Source organism: Cricetulus griseus, chromosome X, assembly GCF_003668045.3.
Source record: "Cricetulus griseus strain 17A/GY chromosome X, alternate assembly CriGri-PICRH-1.0, whole genome shotgun sequence".
NCBI lineage: Eukaryota > Metazoa > Chordata > Mammalia > Rodentia > Cricetidae > Cricetulus > Cricetulus griseus.
Window position 1 is genome coordinate 23,461,733 of NC_048604.1, and position 18,693 is coordinate 23,480,425.

Below are 18,693 nucleotides of genomic sequence, written 5' to 3' on the forward strand. Positions count from 1 at the left end.
ATTCTCAAGCAGAGGCCATGTGTGACAGGAATTAGTGAGTGCTGACAGAGTAAGACACCCAAGATACAGATCACATATGCTCATATATCACACACTTATACTATGCACAGTCACACAAAATCCCTATGTATTTTAGGATGTTAGGAGTACATTACAAAGGAAAATCCTCAATGCAAAGTAAGAGCAATATAGATGTGAGCTGAACTTTAAATTACACCTTCTATAAATAGCAATGCACTTGCAAAACAGTTGGAAAGACCATCCGTGATTCTTTCTGATATCCTTCTTTTTCTCCTTCTTTGGCATCCAGGCCCCTAGATATGGAAGTGATTCCCCAAGCACACAGGACAGGGCATTCCCAATTAATCTCTGCAAGTCCCTTACAAATGTACCGGCATTGGTCTTGAGTTTTATACTGGTGCACCAGTAAATATACTTGCTATGATTTCAAATTGCAGGGTATTAGAAGGAATATAGCATCTGTGAATCAATATAAATACCCTGGCCAAACAGACACATTTTGTTCTTTCACTTCCTGCTTCTAGAATAATGAGAACCAATGAATCATTGTGTTAAGGATGATTCTAATACAACTCATTGGGCATATATTAGTATGACAGTCATGCTTTTTAAAAATAAATCTTAGATTAAGAATATCATTCATGTAATGATTGTTTTGAGCCTGCGATTCTGCTTTTCTATATTTTTAGCATTATGGAATATTTAACTGTGTAAAGGTGAATTACATTTGTTTCTGCTATCTTTGTTAATGATGTGAAGACGTGTTACATTTGTTTATGATGGATTTGTTTAATTATGTAAAAATGTGCTGCTGTTTCACCTGACCTGCCAAAGGCACCTGATTGGCCTAATAAAAAGTTGAATGGTCGATAGGTAGGCAGAAATGAAAAGGCAGGGCTAGTGGGCAGAGAGAATAAATAGGAGAAAATGATAGAAGGGAAAGAAGAAGGGAGAAAAAAAGGGAGAAAGAGAGGGACAGGCCAGTGTCTGTAGTGATAAATTGTTTATGATTTAATAAAGTTTTCCTGGGCATCAAAATGCAAAGCTATCCACAGGCACAGAAACAGTCTAGCGGGTACATATCTTTATTCTCAGCAGCCATACTAGTTAACCATAGAAGCCAGGCAGTGGTGGCACACACATTGAATCCCAGAACTTTCGAGAGAGGGCAGATGGATCTCTGTGAGTTCAAGGCTACTCAGGGCTACACAAGAGTAAATCATTCTAAAAGAATAACAGAGCACATGCCTTTAATTCCAGAACTAGAGAGGCGTATAAGGAAGAAGACAAGTCAGTGTTAAACAATTAGTCTCCAGCTGCATTGAGGAGACCATAGTAGTCTAAGTGAATCTGAGGTGCAGTGAAGTCAGGAACAATCTAGGATCCTGAGGCTTGGTGGATAGCAGTGCAGCTTGAAGATTCATTCAGTGTACACAGTCTCCCCTTAGGTCTGAGCATTGGTAGAGGTGAGAAATCTCTGCTCATTAGCTGCTTTGCTTCTCTGCTCTTCAGTTTGGACCCCATTATCTGTCTGTGTGTTTATATTATTTGTGCTACATGGGGCCAGAAGCCAGGCAACTGCCAGACAGACAGACAGACAAGAGAAGCAGTGAAAGTAAACTATAAAGAAAAGTAAGAAGCCCTGAGGAAAAAGGAAGATGAAGAGAAACAGGTTAAATTTTAAGACCTAGCAAGAAAGGAGCCGAAGCTGAGGCTGAACATTCATAACTAATAAAAAGTCACTGTGTCATGATTTGGAGCTGTTTGTTAGCATAAAAGAAAGCCTGGTATAATACAGAGTATAGAATGTACTTAACTTAGCATGAATCTATTAGCTAACTTTGCTACTGAGTCACAAAAGGAGACATAACATTGTTTTTTTATATTTTTATATGACAAGGAACGTTTCCCTCAGAAGATATTTGAATTTGCTTTGAATTTTTAAAGCAACAGATGTGAGCATAAAAATAAAATTCCTTTTATTAGCTGAAACCTTCGAAAAATAATTACTGTGACTCTACTTTAATGCTCCAATGTATCATAAAAGATTTACTTACCACTCATCCAAAAAGTATTTCCTGAGTCCAAATCCTAATCCAGTACTAAATATTACAGCCCTTCTGTGATTTAATTGTACCTTGCTTAACCATCTAAATGAACTATACAATCATTAATTTAAAACCTTTTTTTACAGAAGTATGTTCATTTTTACTTTGTAAAGACATTTATTAAATCTTTTGGTTAATGTGAATGAATTGTATATATTAAGATAGTTCAATGGAATATTTGCACACACAAATATAACATTCATTCATATAATTCCCTTTATCTGCCTTCCACTTGCCTTCCGTTCATGACTACAATTAACCACTATTCTGCTAGTCAGAACTTTCTGTATATTCCACATTTTACAAGAAATAAAGCACATGTTCACCTGTCTTATCTGTGTTTTCCATTTCTGCATATTTTGTGAGAGCATCAGGCCATTTAAAAACACATAATTTTACCTTTGTTCTCTGAACATTTCTATTTCAAAATATTGGTGTCATTTTGTGTCCCAGGAAATGTATCATTTATAAATAATTGCTTCTACCTGCCTTTAAGTATGAGTGTGTGTGTGTGTGTGTTTGTGTGTGTGTGTAAATTATATACATATATATGCCATAATGATGACATATACTGGTCGTTAAATTATTGATATTCATATTGTTATTTATGTACATTTGACTTCTACTAATAAAAGTTTGAAGTGATCAGAATTTTCTTAGTTTCAAATGCAAACATTAAAGAATAGTCATTTGTTGATATTCCAGGCTAAATGTCATTTAAGTAGTTTATCTCATTTTGTATTGTTGATTTTTCTGTATAGATATTTTATTTAGAGCTATGTGTGTTTAAAGCACTTAAGAATTCCAAAGCATTGACTTCATGACCTCTACAGAAGGGCAATAGGGTAAAGTAGTTTTCAGTTTTATATGTGATTCTTTGAATAAATATTTGTTAGTTAAATTTTAGTGTAGGTAAATTACTGAAGGAATTAATAATGTTTTAAGAGAGTCAGACAGTTCTCTTTTTTTTGTTTTTTCGAGACAGAGTTTCTCTGTGTAGCTTTGGAGACTATCCTGGCACTTGCTCTGGAGACCAGGCTAGCCTCAAACTCACAGAGATCTGCCTGCCTCTGCCTCCCGAGTGCTGGGATTAAAGGGGTGAGCCACCAGCGCCTGGCTGAGAGTCAGACAGTTCTATGATGTGTGTTTAATTAAAATATCTCACCACCATTCTCTTCCTAGATCTAACAGTTCCCATAAAAATGACCTTTCCTGTATTTTCAAGTTTGCCATTTAACCCATTTTCCCAATTTTTGAGCAATAAGTCTCATAATCAGAAAAAAAATACAGATAAGAACACTGAGTGGCGGAACTATGAGAAGCTCTTTTTCAGTGAAACTTTTTCCTCATTTCTACTGACTCTCTCCAGTTTTCTACATCTGCTTGAGCTTTTGTTTAATGTCTCTGAAGATGATTGATGCCTTCTAAGAGAGTGACAACTTGGCTCTGTCAGATTCTCATCATAAATAAATAAACAAACACAAAATGCTACATTAATAACTATCATTGTCCTACAAAGAAAATCTGAAATGATAGTTGTAATATTCCTTCCATTTTTTAATATTTATATTTACTTGGGATTTAAAAGTCCCTTCATAAATTCATTTCAGCTTTCTCTCTTTTCAGCATTGCTTAGAGGAGTGGACTGCACTTTACAGATTGCTTGTTTCCAAATCTTTATGAATCATCCATCACATTTACTAAACTTGATCAACATGCTAAAAGAGAAGTCCAACATGTAACTCTCCACAGTGTCCTAGATCATAGTGCAAATTGGAAAAGGGAGACAAATTCTGACTTCTTTCCTCAACTATTTTGAATTTATAGCATTAAAATCCTCTGAGAGTTTGTTTTCTTTTGCTTGAGTGATCTCTAAATACATGATTCAGAATAGCCTAATCTTATAAAAGTTGACAAATAATAACCACAGCTCCAGGTCCCTTGCATCCTGTAGGGGTATTAAATAAATACACATATTCTTCTCAGGCTGCAGCATAAAACTGCCTATGGTCCCATGCAGATCCTAACAAATGCTTCAAAATGCCTTTCCGTAAGTCAAAAGTGCACCAAAATATTATGCTTCTAAATTTGCCTACAAATAAATTGTAGGTTTTGTTTAATACTCATCAGTGTTTTCCATTAAATGTATTATATTGACAGATGTTTGATTTTTATTTAAATTCTATAATTACTACTCATATTTACAGATCACTTGAGAATGGGGGGGCAGATGTTTGATTTTAACAAGAAATTTTATGTCCTGATTTTGTCACTCTTGGTTTTCCCCTTATTTTAAATTGATTCATTTACAACAGAACATCCCAAAAAATGTTTTTATGTTTTTTCAATTTTAAGACCAATGTTTCTCTACAAAATTAAATTTTATGTAGAACAACTTCTTCATATCAATATACAAAATCCTTAAAATGTTAATCTATACACATATAAATTACATATTTATCTGCTTTGTCACTGAGTAGAACTTTTGAACTTTTCTTTGTGTTATACTTCACCTTACCACAGTGAGGCACTGTCGTGCAGTGGTGAAATGCATAGGTCTTCAGAAGATAATAAATACTACACTTACCTCTGATTACATATAACACAAACATTCTCAGAAGCTCACCATACTGTTCTGTAAAATGAAAATAAATGCCTTTTAGCAGCTACACACACACACACACACACAGAGGACACAAAAGAAAAAGGAGGACCAGTTAGCTAGTTGGAAGAGAAAGTGAATAAGTGAGAAAAGAAAGATAATATACTGGAACATGAAAGAATATGATCAAAATATATTATATTCATGAGCAAATATGTCATAATGAAAGCTATAATTGTCTATAAATATATATGTTGAATATAACTAATTCAAAAATTCCACATTAATATTATAGTAGTTTGTACATCACCCTAGAAACCATAATTGTTCTATAAGCAATGGCTGATAGAAAAGTAGGATTCTTACATATCAATAATACAAAAATAAAAACCTAATTTAATATAACACATATGCAAAAGCATAGAACAGCAATGCAGATTTCACTAGCAAATATATTCAATACATAGATTAATTTATGCCTCAATTTTATGGAAGCAAAGAGTTCTTGTCTTCACTGTGTCAGTCTTATGTGTTATTATGTTGTTTCTTAGGGAGTTTGATAACCTTTTGTTTGTAACACTATAAATATAAAACCCAGAGTCAGATATTGGGGTTCAAGCTTCAAGCTGAAGATCAGAAAAGCAAAGCAGCCGGCCACTACCTCTTACCTCTACCCCAGACTAAAAGGCAAACCTCTACCAAACGTCAGACTGTAATGCCAGATTGCTAAACTCTCTTCAATCTGGCTGAAGAATCCTGAGACTGAATGCTCTGAGACATTGCTCCTCTTGTATACCACCCTATTGCTGGGAATAAAAGGCATGTGCTCCAAGGTGCTGGGATCAAAGGCACAAGATCTGTTACTCTACACTCTTGTTTAGACCATGGTGGCCTTGACCTAACAGAGATTCATCTACCTCGTAATCCTTAGTCCTGGGATTAAAGGTGTGTACCAGCACTGCCTGACCTCTATAGCTTAAGGTTGACTTTGCTTTTTGAATCCTCAGACAAGCTTTAATAAGTCATAAATAATATATCACCACATATGTTTCATTTTATATAATGCCAATGGCTTTCATAAATCTTCAAAAAATATTGCCTGTAGTTATATGATACAACAAGAGAGATAAAAAGGGAAATTACATAGGCAAGGTTCAAAGAAAAAGAATTCTATAGAAAAAAGGAGTTTGATGAAGTTGGTTGTGTGATATATATATATATATATATATATATAGTTATCATATATTCCTAAAAAGTTAACATTTTAACTGAAGTATATTGATTTTGAAGTCTGTTTTATCACTTCATACCAAGTTATGTTTCATACAGTATGAACTATTTCATACTTTGAACTTCTAATTACTATTCTGTTTTGTTGTTGTGTGTAGGCATATTGTTAAAACATTTCAATTCTCTACCCCTTAGCTAGGGACAGCAGTACTAATCATAAGACCCCTTCATCCCTACATGAATTAATATAAAGACTCATGGATACTATATTGCTTATAATTTTGTCTAAAGTACTCACAAACAAAATGAGATTTAAAACAGAATTTTCCTAATTACCAATAAACTACAAGGACAAAAAAAGATTCACTTGTCCATCTCTGTAATCTTCCAGTCTTTGAACTTTGACAAGCATACAAAAAATAGCCTTCTTGACAATGATTCAAAGTGGAAAACATGCAGGGAATTTGGTTGCTTGCCAAATTGAAGGACACAGTAAATAACTCCTGCATGTTATTAGAGAAGATAATGTTGCCTAAAAAAGAACCCCAGTGATATTTGAGTGTAACTATACTTACTAGTACAATATCTGGTTGAACTGTCCTCAGTTGAAAAGAAGAGAAAACACATATGTATCTCATGGTAAAAAGGTTGAGGGATTTCTTCCATTATTGTTGTACAGTGAAGTAATATTTCTTACACTGGAAACTCATGGTTACTTTCTCCCCACAGTCCCTGAATAAAACCTTGAATTCATAAAAATCACAAAATCAATACTTCAATTCATGTTAAGACATCTCTCTTAATCATCATTGAAGGAAAGACATAACAAGTCAATATGTTAAAAAAAAACAAATGATGAAAAATCACATTTAAAATCAACAAAATTTTACTCTGTAGGAATGGGGCAGAATTTGGACTGTCTCATTTGAATTTAGACAGGGTAGTGAAATTTGTAATACAGGTTTTTTAAAAACAAACTCATTGTTTCTGTTTTTACGGAGTAGTCCTTCTGAAGCCGGCACAGAGTCAGCAAATGTTACATTATCATTTTACAAAAGACAATGGAGGTGAAATTTCTCACATCAGTGTGGCATAACTAGGAGACGGTGCAAGTAGAAACATCACTATATGCTCCTAATTCCAAATTCACTTTTCTCTCATTTTAGGTAACATTTGCTTCATTGGAGTCTTATTTCTTATTTATATATACTTTCCAAAATTATGTATTTACTCCTTCACACAATAATTGAAAGAATAAATTATTATCTACAAGGATCCATCTCTGCTCTGGCAGAAGCCCCTAACCCAGCAGAGTCCAGGTTAGCATCCTGAACATCAGGTAATACTGCCTGTCCACCCCACTACTCCTACTCAGCATAAGCCTTACTGTCTCTCCCCTCTTTGTCACTGTATCCCAGCCCACATCTCTGGCTGATGCCTTAAAAGGCCAGACCAACATCCTGATCCTTAAAAACCTCAGGCCAGCTCCCTGAAAACTAAGCAGAAACCTTTTATCCCACCAGAAACCAGGCTACCATTTTGAACCACAGAGGACCTCTGGCTAGATCATAGGCCATGCACATGGCCAGAACTCCAGGCCCCAACTTGGGCTGCAACCCATTTGTAGGCCACAGGCTATCCAGGCCTTCAGAAATCCAACCTCCAACTAGTATAGAGACCCTCTATTCTACCACAGGCAAGTCCAATCAGAAGACTAGAGCAGAAATAGAAACAAGGAAGAAAATACCCATCCAACAAAGACAACTCAGAAATTGGCACCCAGACCTATAATCACTCCAAATACAGAAGCCTGAATATAAGTGTAAGAACACAATCAATAACAGCCAGGACAATATGGCACCATCAGAGCTCAGCCATCTTGCTATATCAAATCTGGAATACGATAACACAGCTAAAACACCAGAAATTGGTCTTAAAATCAACTCTGTAGGACAGAGGACTTAAAGAGGAAATAAATAAATCCCCTAAAGAAATAAAGGAAAAGATAATCAAAAATTGAAAGAAATCAATAAGTCCCATAAAGAATGTCAAGGAAGGCTAGGAAAAAAAGAACAACTGGAGGAAATAAATAAAACTATTCAATACCTGAAAATGGAAAGAGAAATAATAAAACACACACTGAGGGAATTCTGAGAAAGGGAAAATATTGATAAGCAAACAGGAACTACAAACATGCCAACAGAATACAAGAGATGAAAGAGAGAATCTGTGTTGAAACACAATAGAAGAAATAGAGGAAACAGTCAAAGAATATGTTAAATATAAAAAAATCCTGACTCAAATTATTCAAAAAACCTGGGACAATATGAAACATCTAAATCTAAAAATAATAAGAATAGAGGAAGAAGAATATTCCCAGGTCAAAGGCCCAGAAAATATTTTTAACAAAATCATAAAAGAAAGTTTACCAAACCTAAAGAAGGATATGCCCATAAAGGTACAAGAAACTTACAGATCACTAAATAGATTGGAGCAGTAAAGAAAGACCCCTTGCCACATAATAATCAAAACAATAAACACACAGAACAAAAAAAGATTAAAAGCTACAAGAGAAAAAGGCCAAGTAACATGTAAAGGCCGACCAGTTAGAATTACACTCAACTTCTCAATGAAGGCTCTAAATGCAAAAAAGACCTGGGCAGGTGTTCTGGAGACGCTACGGAACCACAAATGCTAGCCCAGCAAAACATTTAATCACAATAGAGGGACAAAAAACAAGATATTCCATGATAATATCAAATTTAAACAACATTTATCCATAATTCCAACTCTACAGAAGGTTCTGGAAGGTTAACTCCAACCCTAGGGGGTTAATTGTACCCTCAAATGTAGCAGGCTCTCTTTTGGGCCACCAGCCAGCATTCAAATGAAGGCACACACTCTTATTAGTTACAAATGCTCAGCCTTGTCTTATGCTTGTCTCACTAGTTCTTATAACTCTTTCTCATCTACAGTTTGTTTCATGGCTTTTTACCTTTCTTACTGTATGTCCTAGCATGTGTCTGACTAGCATCTTCCTAGCTGGCTGACTCTGGACACCTCCCTCCCTCCCTCCCTCCCTCCCTCCCTCTCTCCCCTCCTTCCCTCTCTCTCTCTCCCTCCCTCCTTCCCTCCCCGCCTCTCTCTTATGGAGCCTAGAATCTTCCTACTACTTATTCTCTTTCTCCATCAGCTCCACCTATCTCTCTACTGTCTAGCAGTGGGTTGTTCAGCATTTTATTAGCCCAATCCAAATGGGTTCCTTAGGCAGCCAAAGCAACACATATTTATGTTATGAAAAAATGCAGCATAAACAAACCTAACACATTTTTGCCTAGTTAACCAAATATTCCACAACGCACAAAAACAGAAGAAATAAATAATCTCATACCAGCATAACCGAAAGAAGGAACATGCGCACACACACACACACACACACACACACACACACACACACACACACCATCATAAATAGACATTAACTCAGAGTAAAAGATTGGAAAAGTTTCTCCAAGCAAATAGCCCTAAAGAAGCAAGCTGTAGCTATTCTAATATCTAACAAAACATGATTCAAATAAAAATTAATCAAAAGAAATGGAGAAGGATGCTTCACTCTCACCATCTTTATCTGAACTCAAACAACCTTCCTTGAGCAATTGCTTTCTTTGCTACATTTGTGTATAAAGCTACATTGAAACTCAAGTAAGATTGTCAACAGCATTAGACTACAGACTGGCCCATTGTTTTTGGGTTGTCAGATGTCTGGTCCATAGACAATATCTACACAGGTAGGATGAAAAGTTGAAACTCTCTAGCCAATCTGTGTCCTCAAACATTTAATTTTCTTGTTCTCTCTTCATTTTGAGAATTCTCTTTCTTAAATCATTGGTGTCAGTTAGGAGGCCTGGGAAATCTATGGGGCCTCTGGCAGTGGATCAGTATTTATCCCTTGTACATGAATGTACTTATACTAGGAGCCCACTCCACACAGAGGGAGCCCACTCCACACAGAGGGATAGTCTCCCAGCCTAGACACACGGGGGAGGGCCTAGGCCCTACTCCAAATGATATGACAGATTTTGAAGATCAACCATGGAAGGACTCACCTTTCCTGGGGAGCAGAAAAAGGATGGGATAGGAAGTTAATGGGGGGGCAGGGGAGGGAGGATGGGGAGTTAACAGGGATTCACATGTAAAACAAGCTTGTTTCTAATTTAAACAAAAAATTGGGGAAAAAAAGAAGACGCTGGCTCCCATCATTTTATTATTTTAAATTTTGTATTTTATTTACTTAGTTCTCTCTTTCTCCTGGTCTATTTCTCTGTTTTGTCTCTCTCTGCATCTCTGTCTCTTTGTCTGCACCCTCTCTTTCCACCCTCACTTATGGAGTTCACAGGACAGTTTGAGGTAGTCAGTATTTTTCTTCCACTATGTAAATCCCAGGGATTGAACTCAGGTCTTCAGACAAGGCACCTTGCACCTAAACCCAGAGAGCCATCTCAGTAGTTCATATATCATCTGTGTGAGATATATTGAATACTTTTTTATATAAAACCACTCTCTTCATTTCTTCAAATAACTTATTTTTGATGGCTTTCATACATAAGCAACATATATCAATTTCATTCTTCCCTCTCCTCCTCTAATTCCTTCTATGCACCCTCAAATTCTATGACCTTTCTTCCACAGTTTGATTGTCTCTCTGTGACATGCATGCATATGTTACCTACTGAGTATATTAGGTTGCTCTTTATGCATATATGCTTTTAAGACTAACAATTTGGGACTGGATAAATGAACAGGGACTTTATCTCTGAAGAAGGTTTACTCTCCCTTTCTTAGCAGCCAATGATTGCCTGTCTCTCTCCCTTTAGAGCATTGATTCACACCCTGTGCATTGAGACCCATTTTGAGGTGGAAAGACCCTTTCACAGAGGTCACATATCAGATATATTGCACACTTGATATTTATAGTATGATTCATAGCAGTAACAAAATTGCAGTTACGAAGTATCAATGAAAATAATTTTGTGTTTGTGAGTCACCACCACATGAAGACCTGATTTAAATGGTTGCAGCATTAGGAAGGTTGAGAACCACTGATCTAGAGTGTGAAATATCCTTATCCATTTTGGCATTTAGTAAGTATTGACAATGTGTAAGTCTTGTTTAGGTGACTATATTGTTGAGATTTGATGGGTATAACATTCCTGCCTTATCTACCAGACACTATTTAGCTGTAGGTCCCCTGGTCCTCTGGATTTTAAAATCTTTCTGTCCCTGCTTCTGCAATATTACCTGAGTCTTAGCTGTAGGGTTGCCTTGCAGATATATTAACTGGTTCTTGACACGCAATAGTTAATTATTTTCTGTACTGTATTAACTTTTATATTATCTTTGTCTAGTTTTTGGATTGGTGTGTTAGATTTATAAGATGAATTGAGGTGTCTTCTTTCCTTGTTTGTACTTTGGAAGAAATTAAATGGAATTGTGTTAATACTTATTAAAATATAGGAGGAATGTCTCTCATCAAAAAAAATCTATGTGTCTTTCAGCCATTTTAGATTCTTCTATTGAGAATTGTCTATTTAGTTCTGTACCCCACTTTTTAATTGGATTATTTGGTGTTTTGGAGAGTAGCTTCTTGAGTTCTTTGTAAATTTTGGAGATCAGCCCTCTGTCAGATGTGGGGTTGGTGGTGAATATCTTTTCCCAATCTGTGGGCTGTCATTTTGTCTTGTTGACTGTGTCCTTTTCCTTTGCCTTATTGAAGTTTCTCAGTTTGAGGAGGTCCCATTTATTAATTGTTGATTTCAGAGTCTGTGCTACTAGTGTTATGTTCAGGAAGCAGTCTCCTGTACCAATTTGTTCAAGGGTATTTCCTACTTTCTCTTCTAATAAGTTCAGTGTGGCTGGGTTTATGTTGAGGTCTTTGATCCATTTGGACTTAAGTTTTGTGCATGGCGATAGACACGGATCTATCTGCAGTCTTCTACATGCCATCTTCTACATAACATCCAGTTATGCCAGCACCATTTGTTGAAGATGCTTTCTTTATTCCATTGTATAGCTTTAGCTTTGTCAGAAATCAGGTGTTCATAGGTGTGCGGGTTAATATTAGGGTTTTCAGTTCTGTTCCATTGGTCTACCTGTCTGTTTTTGTGCCAATACCAAGCCGTTTTCAGGACTATAGCTTCATGATAGAGCTTGAAATCAGGGATGATGATGCCTCTGAAGTTCTGTTATTGTACAGGGTTGTTTTGGCTATCCTGGATCTTTTGTTTTTCCATATAAAGTTAAGAATTGTTTTTTTAAGGTCTGTGATGAATTGTCCTGGGATTTTGATGGGGATTGCTTTGAATCTGTAGGTTACTTTTGGCAAAATTGCCATTTTTACTATGTTGATCCTACCTATCCAAGAACATGGGAGATCTTTCCATTTTCTGGTATCTTCTTTAATTTCTTTCTTCAAAGACTCAAAATTCTTATGATACAGGTCTTTCACTTTTTTGGTTAGTGTTACCCCAAGGTATTTTATGTTGTTTGTGGCAATTGTAAAGGGTGATGTTTCTCTGATTTCTTCCTCAGCACATTTATCATCCATATATAGTAGGGCTACAGATTTTTTTTTTAGTTAATCTTGTATCCTGCCACTTTGCTAATGGTGTTTATCAGCTGTAGGAGTTCCCTGGTAAAGGTTTTTGATTCATTTATGTAGACTATCATATCATCTACAAACAGTGAAAGCTTGACTTCTTCCTTTCCAATTTGTATCCCCTTGATCTCCTTTTTTTGTCTTATTGCTCTAGCTAGAACCTGAACAAGGAAGAGCTCTTGGTCCCCAGACTGATATCTGGGAAACCAGCATGGGACTGATCCATACCCCCTGAATGTGGGTGTCAGTGAGGAGACCTTGGAAATCTATGGGACCTCTTGTAGTGGATCAGTACTTATCCCTAGCATAGGAGTGGACTTTGGGAGTCCATCCCACATGGAGGGATACTCCCTGAGCCTAGACACAAGGGGGTTGGCCTAGCCCCTGTCTCAAAGAATAAGACAGACTTTGAAGACCCTCTATGGAAGGTCTCACCCTTCCTTAGGAGCAGAAAGGGGATGGGGTAGGTAGGGTGTTAGTTGGGGTGCAGGGGGAGGGGAGGAAAAGGCACATGGAATTGACATGCACAATAATTTTCTTTCTAATTAAAATAAAAAATCTAAAGCTGTATTGTTAAATAAATATCTAATGTATGAATACACTTTTTAATCCCTGATGGAAAAGGAGGTATTAAATTATCCACTACAATTTGACTAAATTTTGGTACCCTGTATTTTTAAAGAAATTAGATCATTTAGAGTAAGCTGTCCAATTTTATGCTTGAAGAAATAATCACTTCATTAGCTTAATGTTTAATGCCTTTAAAGCTTTTAGGTACTCTGTTGAAACACTTATGCCAGTCTTATTTCTTTTCAGCATTTAGTATATCTAGATTTTATTATCTCTCTTTATTAGTAGTCCAATTTTTCAATGGATTAGTCTCTATTCTTGTATAAATTTCGATGATTTGAGCTCTAATATTTTTCATTTTTTTCTATCTGCTTGCCTTTGCATTTAGGCTTTTATAATCGGAAATTATTCTTATCTTCTGTGTCAAACATAAGATAGTTTGCCCTGCCATGAGGTTTGACGTATTCTTTGTATATTCAATTGTCTTGTTTACTATTATTGTTCAGTTATCTATCCTTTTGAATTTCTCAACTTTGAGGTTTGTCAGTTGTGGAGAGGTGTTCAGGGATCCAATTAGGTTAAAGGATTTATGTATTTTTTACATCTATTAGCTTGCTTTATTTATTTTCATAATAACATACCAAAGATCACAATGTATTACTTAGATGGTATTTGCTTTTGGTGGTAATTTACTTTGCTTCAGTTTCCTGAGCTTTGCTGGTTTATCTTATTTACTATTAATAGTGCAATGATATTTTGTTTTAGAACAATTCTTATGTTGTAAATGTTTTCCGTACTTTTACTTAAAGTCTATTCAGATTTTTATGTTTATAACAAGTCTTATAAATATGACATATCCATCAATAATTCTTTATTTTTTAATTTGTGCATTTATGCCATGCCATTTATCTTAACTACACTTAAAAAGACTTTCTTTTAAAATAATTTTTTCTTTCCTCATTTAAAATTTTTCTTATATTACTGGGTATTAACTATTATTTTAAGTTGATTTGGAATTGTCCATGGCATTTTAGATATAACACTTTTTTCTGTATTTTGTTCATGGTTGCACTAGGGACTGCATTAAATTTAAATCTTATTCCCTTTATTTCCCACTACTTAAGAATGCTTCACTTGACTGATACAATATTAGTGCCTCCCTTTTCCCTCTCTTCTGACCAAAACTGATACCAAGGAATAGTAACATACCTGCAACAATGTAAAAATACTGAGATTTCTCTTATATCTAATCCAATAATAATTAACATGAGCTGGAAGAAGAGCAACTTGGGAAGATTAAGTACAGAAGTTTCTTCTTTCATTACTTTAAGCAGCAGGGATTGTGATCACTGAAAAATTTACAAAAAAATGTGCAAGTACATGAAAATGGAAAGGAATATGGGAGCTGGGTAATGCAAAGATTTATAGGACTCAGTATTTTTTTTGCCACTGAACTCCATATTTCTAAATCTGACCAATCTTCTTTCCTCCCAAGTAAGTTCATTTTTCTATAATCCCTGGCCTCCTTACCCAACGAGATTTTTATAAATTGGAAAATTGAAGATAATGTCATCTGTGACTGAAAAGCAATATCCTTATTTACATATAAAGTATTACTCTCAGGCTTCTATGTTCTAATACTTTGTCTTCAACTGATTACATTATGTTGGGAGTATGGGGACTCTTTAGGAGGTTGTATCTAAGTAGAAGTAGATAATAGGGGTTATCTGTGATGTAAATAGCCAATGTGTCATTATCTGTTGTATTGACCCATATGGAAATGAGTTTTACAAGGAATGAATTATCAACCAAATGAATGTTTAACATCAGCTAGGGATGATTCTTTATATTTACATTTAAGTTAATAATTTTTTGTGTTAATTTGAATGACCTTCGAGAAACTCCAATGCCACATTATAGTCTTTTTACATAAAATCAGTTCTTTTGTGTACAGTCTGTCAAATGCTATTTTAACGTAATATTTACATCAATGTGTCTTGGAAAATTTATATTTAACATAATTAAGTATTCTCAGATCCAAAATAGTACTTTGTTTAACTCATCAAAAAGTTTTGTTATATTCAACTGAAATGTAAAGATTCATCTAAAAATAAATAATATATGCCTTTGAAAGTACAATGTTGAAATAACTCTGAATGATAACTGTTACAAAGTGTATGTAACATATACTTTGTAATATAATTACATGAATATTTAGAACTTCAGTAATTAATAACATAAATTTTACAAACATCTGTTCATTTTCCATACATCATCACTGTAACCTTTAGAACCTAAGAAAACCTGGGCACCTATATTAATCCCTAAGGGAGTTATTTTTCTGTAGCTTGTCAATGAACTATGTTGAATATATACTCAATTCTCAGAAAGACTGTGAAGTATCTAACAGTCCTTTTGTTTTCCATATTTCTTGCCTGTTTCACATGGACCTGAATCTTACGTTAGTCTTCCACAAACCAGTGATAAGCATGCTTACATAGCACCAACATCCACTGATTAGTCTAAAGAAAGAATTGATTAAAATTAAGTTTAATTGAAAAAACTGAGTTTATTATAATTATAAAATATAAAATTATAAAAATAAAATTATTAATCATCAATCTACAAATATATTTTCATAGTGGAAAAAACTACATGAAAGGACAATTTTGCCTTAAGTAATTCTTAGTCATCTTAAATATTCATATAGTTCATAAAACAACATTTTCAAATCAGTGGTTACTCTTGCAATGTTTAAAAATTTAATTATAAATGAGAAGGGATAAATAACAATAAGGATGCTTCTAAACCATGGGGAAGCACTATTTCATAATTAGGTAAACTGAATACAATATAATATTTATTTATTTATTTTTTATTTATATTTACATACATAGTTAAGTTACACAGATTGAATAAAAAATACTCTCGCAAAGCATAGACCATCTAACAAAAATTCTGATTTCATGTATGTTTATGGTCACTGAAGTCCAAGAAAGCCCCTAAGACAACATAGGCTATTGTGATTGCTCTTGGTTGCTTCCAAAGTGTTTAAGACAAATGTCCATTGCTAAAGATGTCCCACAATTTGGACACAAGGTTTGAATTGAAGGAAAATGTTACTGATCTGAAAAATATCTCTAAAGAATAACTTTCATTGTACTAGAAGATGGTATGCAAGATGCCAATGGAGTAAAACAATCAACAGTCCCATAAAGCTGTGATATCTATGGACCACAAAAATGACAAGCAGGTAAGATATGCATAAACATACAGTATTGCCACTTACATCTTGATGTTAATCTTAGTGAATTTTCTGATTCAACATAAGACTTGATTAATAGGAGGGAAGTCATGCCTGGTACTGAAGCCCTATACAAAGATTCGAAGTAATAATTTTATATAATCAAAAGTAAAACAAACTACACAGTTATTTCCATAAAACTTTATAAGTTCTGAGTTCTAAATTCATATCTTTATACCAACAGGTAGGTATTGTTCTCACCTATCATATCATGGCATGGCCTCCAGAGACTTGAACCTGACTGAGACAGTGAAAGAATGAAAAAAAGTCAGCAACAGGCAAAAAGACCAAAAGCTGGGATCAGATAATTTGTCCTCTGCTAGAGAAACTGAAGAACTTATAATTCCTGTAGTAGGTATCCTCAATAAAAATGAGCACACTCCTTCTGATTTCGGCTTTTCTGAACATGTGACTGTTCTTCTTCATTGCCTTGCCACTCCTAGTTAGGGTTCCAGGATCCAAGACAAGTCATATACAGTATATTCAAAATTATATATGAATGTGATGGTTCTAATGTATATTCGTTGGATTAAAGTAACATTAAATGTGAAAAATTCTCCTGTATGATCTTTTCTTCATATCATTATAAGTTTCCTGAAAATACATTGAAGAGTTTATTTTTAAACCTTATCATGTGCTTTATGGAATGAATATTCATAAAATTAATATGTACCAATGATAAGTAGTGGTATTATATAAAATCTAACTCTAAATACTTTTTAAATGTCTATCATTGAATAAAGATTAAATATTCTAAACTTATATAATACCATGTTTGAAAAATTCCTGATTTTCTAAGTTGAAATTCTAAATTATTTTTCTTTAAGTTTTCATGTACAATCAATTTGCTTTTCATATTATATATAACTTGATTTCACTATTTCTTCTGTATTTTCCTCAGTGATCCTAATTCAAATTCAATGATACATTTCCAGATAACAAACATTTTCTCAGGAAAAAAGAGGTCATGGTTAAAAGAGATTAAGAAGTACTGGTATACATAAAAGGCTGTTGGTAGTTGTGTGTTGTTAAGGCATAATCCATAAGGCAGACAGTGGAAAAATGAGACTGAAATTTTAAACAGAGTGTGAATCATAAAGAAAACTAATATCATCCTTTATATTGTTGTTGAGCTTTCAAGTGGTTAAGCACAAGACTTAAACAAAGCAAGTTTCATTTTATATTCATCTTACTGGGCACGTAATAAATATCTGCTGAATGAATAAATTAATTTTTGTTGGTTTTTAAGAGAACTTAATGACTCAGAGAGAGGAACAGAGAAATTTATTTTGAAGACAATGGAATAATTTACACATGATATTATCAATACTGCAACAACTCAATATAGATGAAAAGAAGAAAATATCTTAAATATCTACCTTTTGGCAAAACAATAGCTACATTCTCTAAAAATTTTATTAATGTTTATATTAAGTAAAGGCCAATACCATAATAGTGGAAAAGATAAAAATTTATTGCTCATGAGTTTTTCATTTACACAAATCCTTACAAGAAAAGAAAGTACATTAAAAGAAATATGGGTTTTTAAAACATACCTAGTATACATTACATAGGAGAACTTCAATGTAATGAGTGTGAGAGCAGTAACTTTACACTATACCTTAATTCACATCTTCAACAATCAAAAATCATTTGTAGAGTCATGAGAGACCAAAGGAAGGGGTACTAGGCTTTTAAGAATAACAAATGTTGGTAAGGTAAATATTTGAAGGAAACTAATATGGTCAAGTTTGTTTGCAGATTCTTTTGGAGGTTATACTGGACTGAGAAGACACCAGAACTGTCATGAGAACAAAATAGAAAATTTATTCTGACTTTAGGCATAAATGTTGGGAAACACATAATTGTTTCTGCATTTGGTATTTGAAAATGTGGTACATCTACACATTTTTCCTTCTTTGTGGATTCTAGTTTATAGTTTTTATATATGTGTATTTATGTGGAAAAGAAATATGGGTGAAGGACGTGAAGCTAAAAGAAGAACTATAATAGAAAACATGGGTTTTAAAGAAATTATTAGGAAGGTCTCTTAGTTCTGGTTTCTATTGCTGTGAAGAGATATAATGCAAAGACAACTCTCATAAAGGAAAACATTTAATTGTCATGGCTCGCTTACACTTTCAGATTTTTAGTTGAGTGTCATCATGGTATGAAGCAAGGCACCATACAGGCAGACACAGTG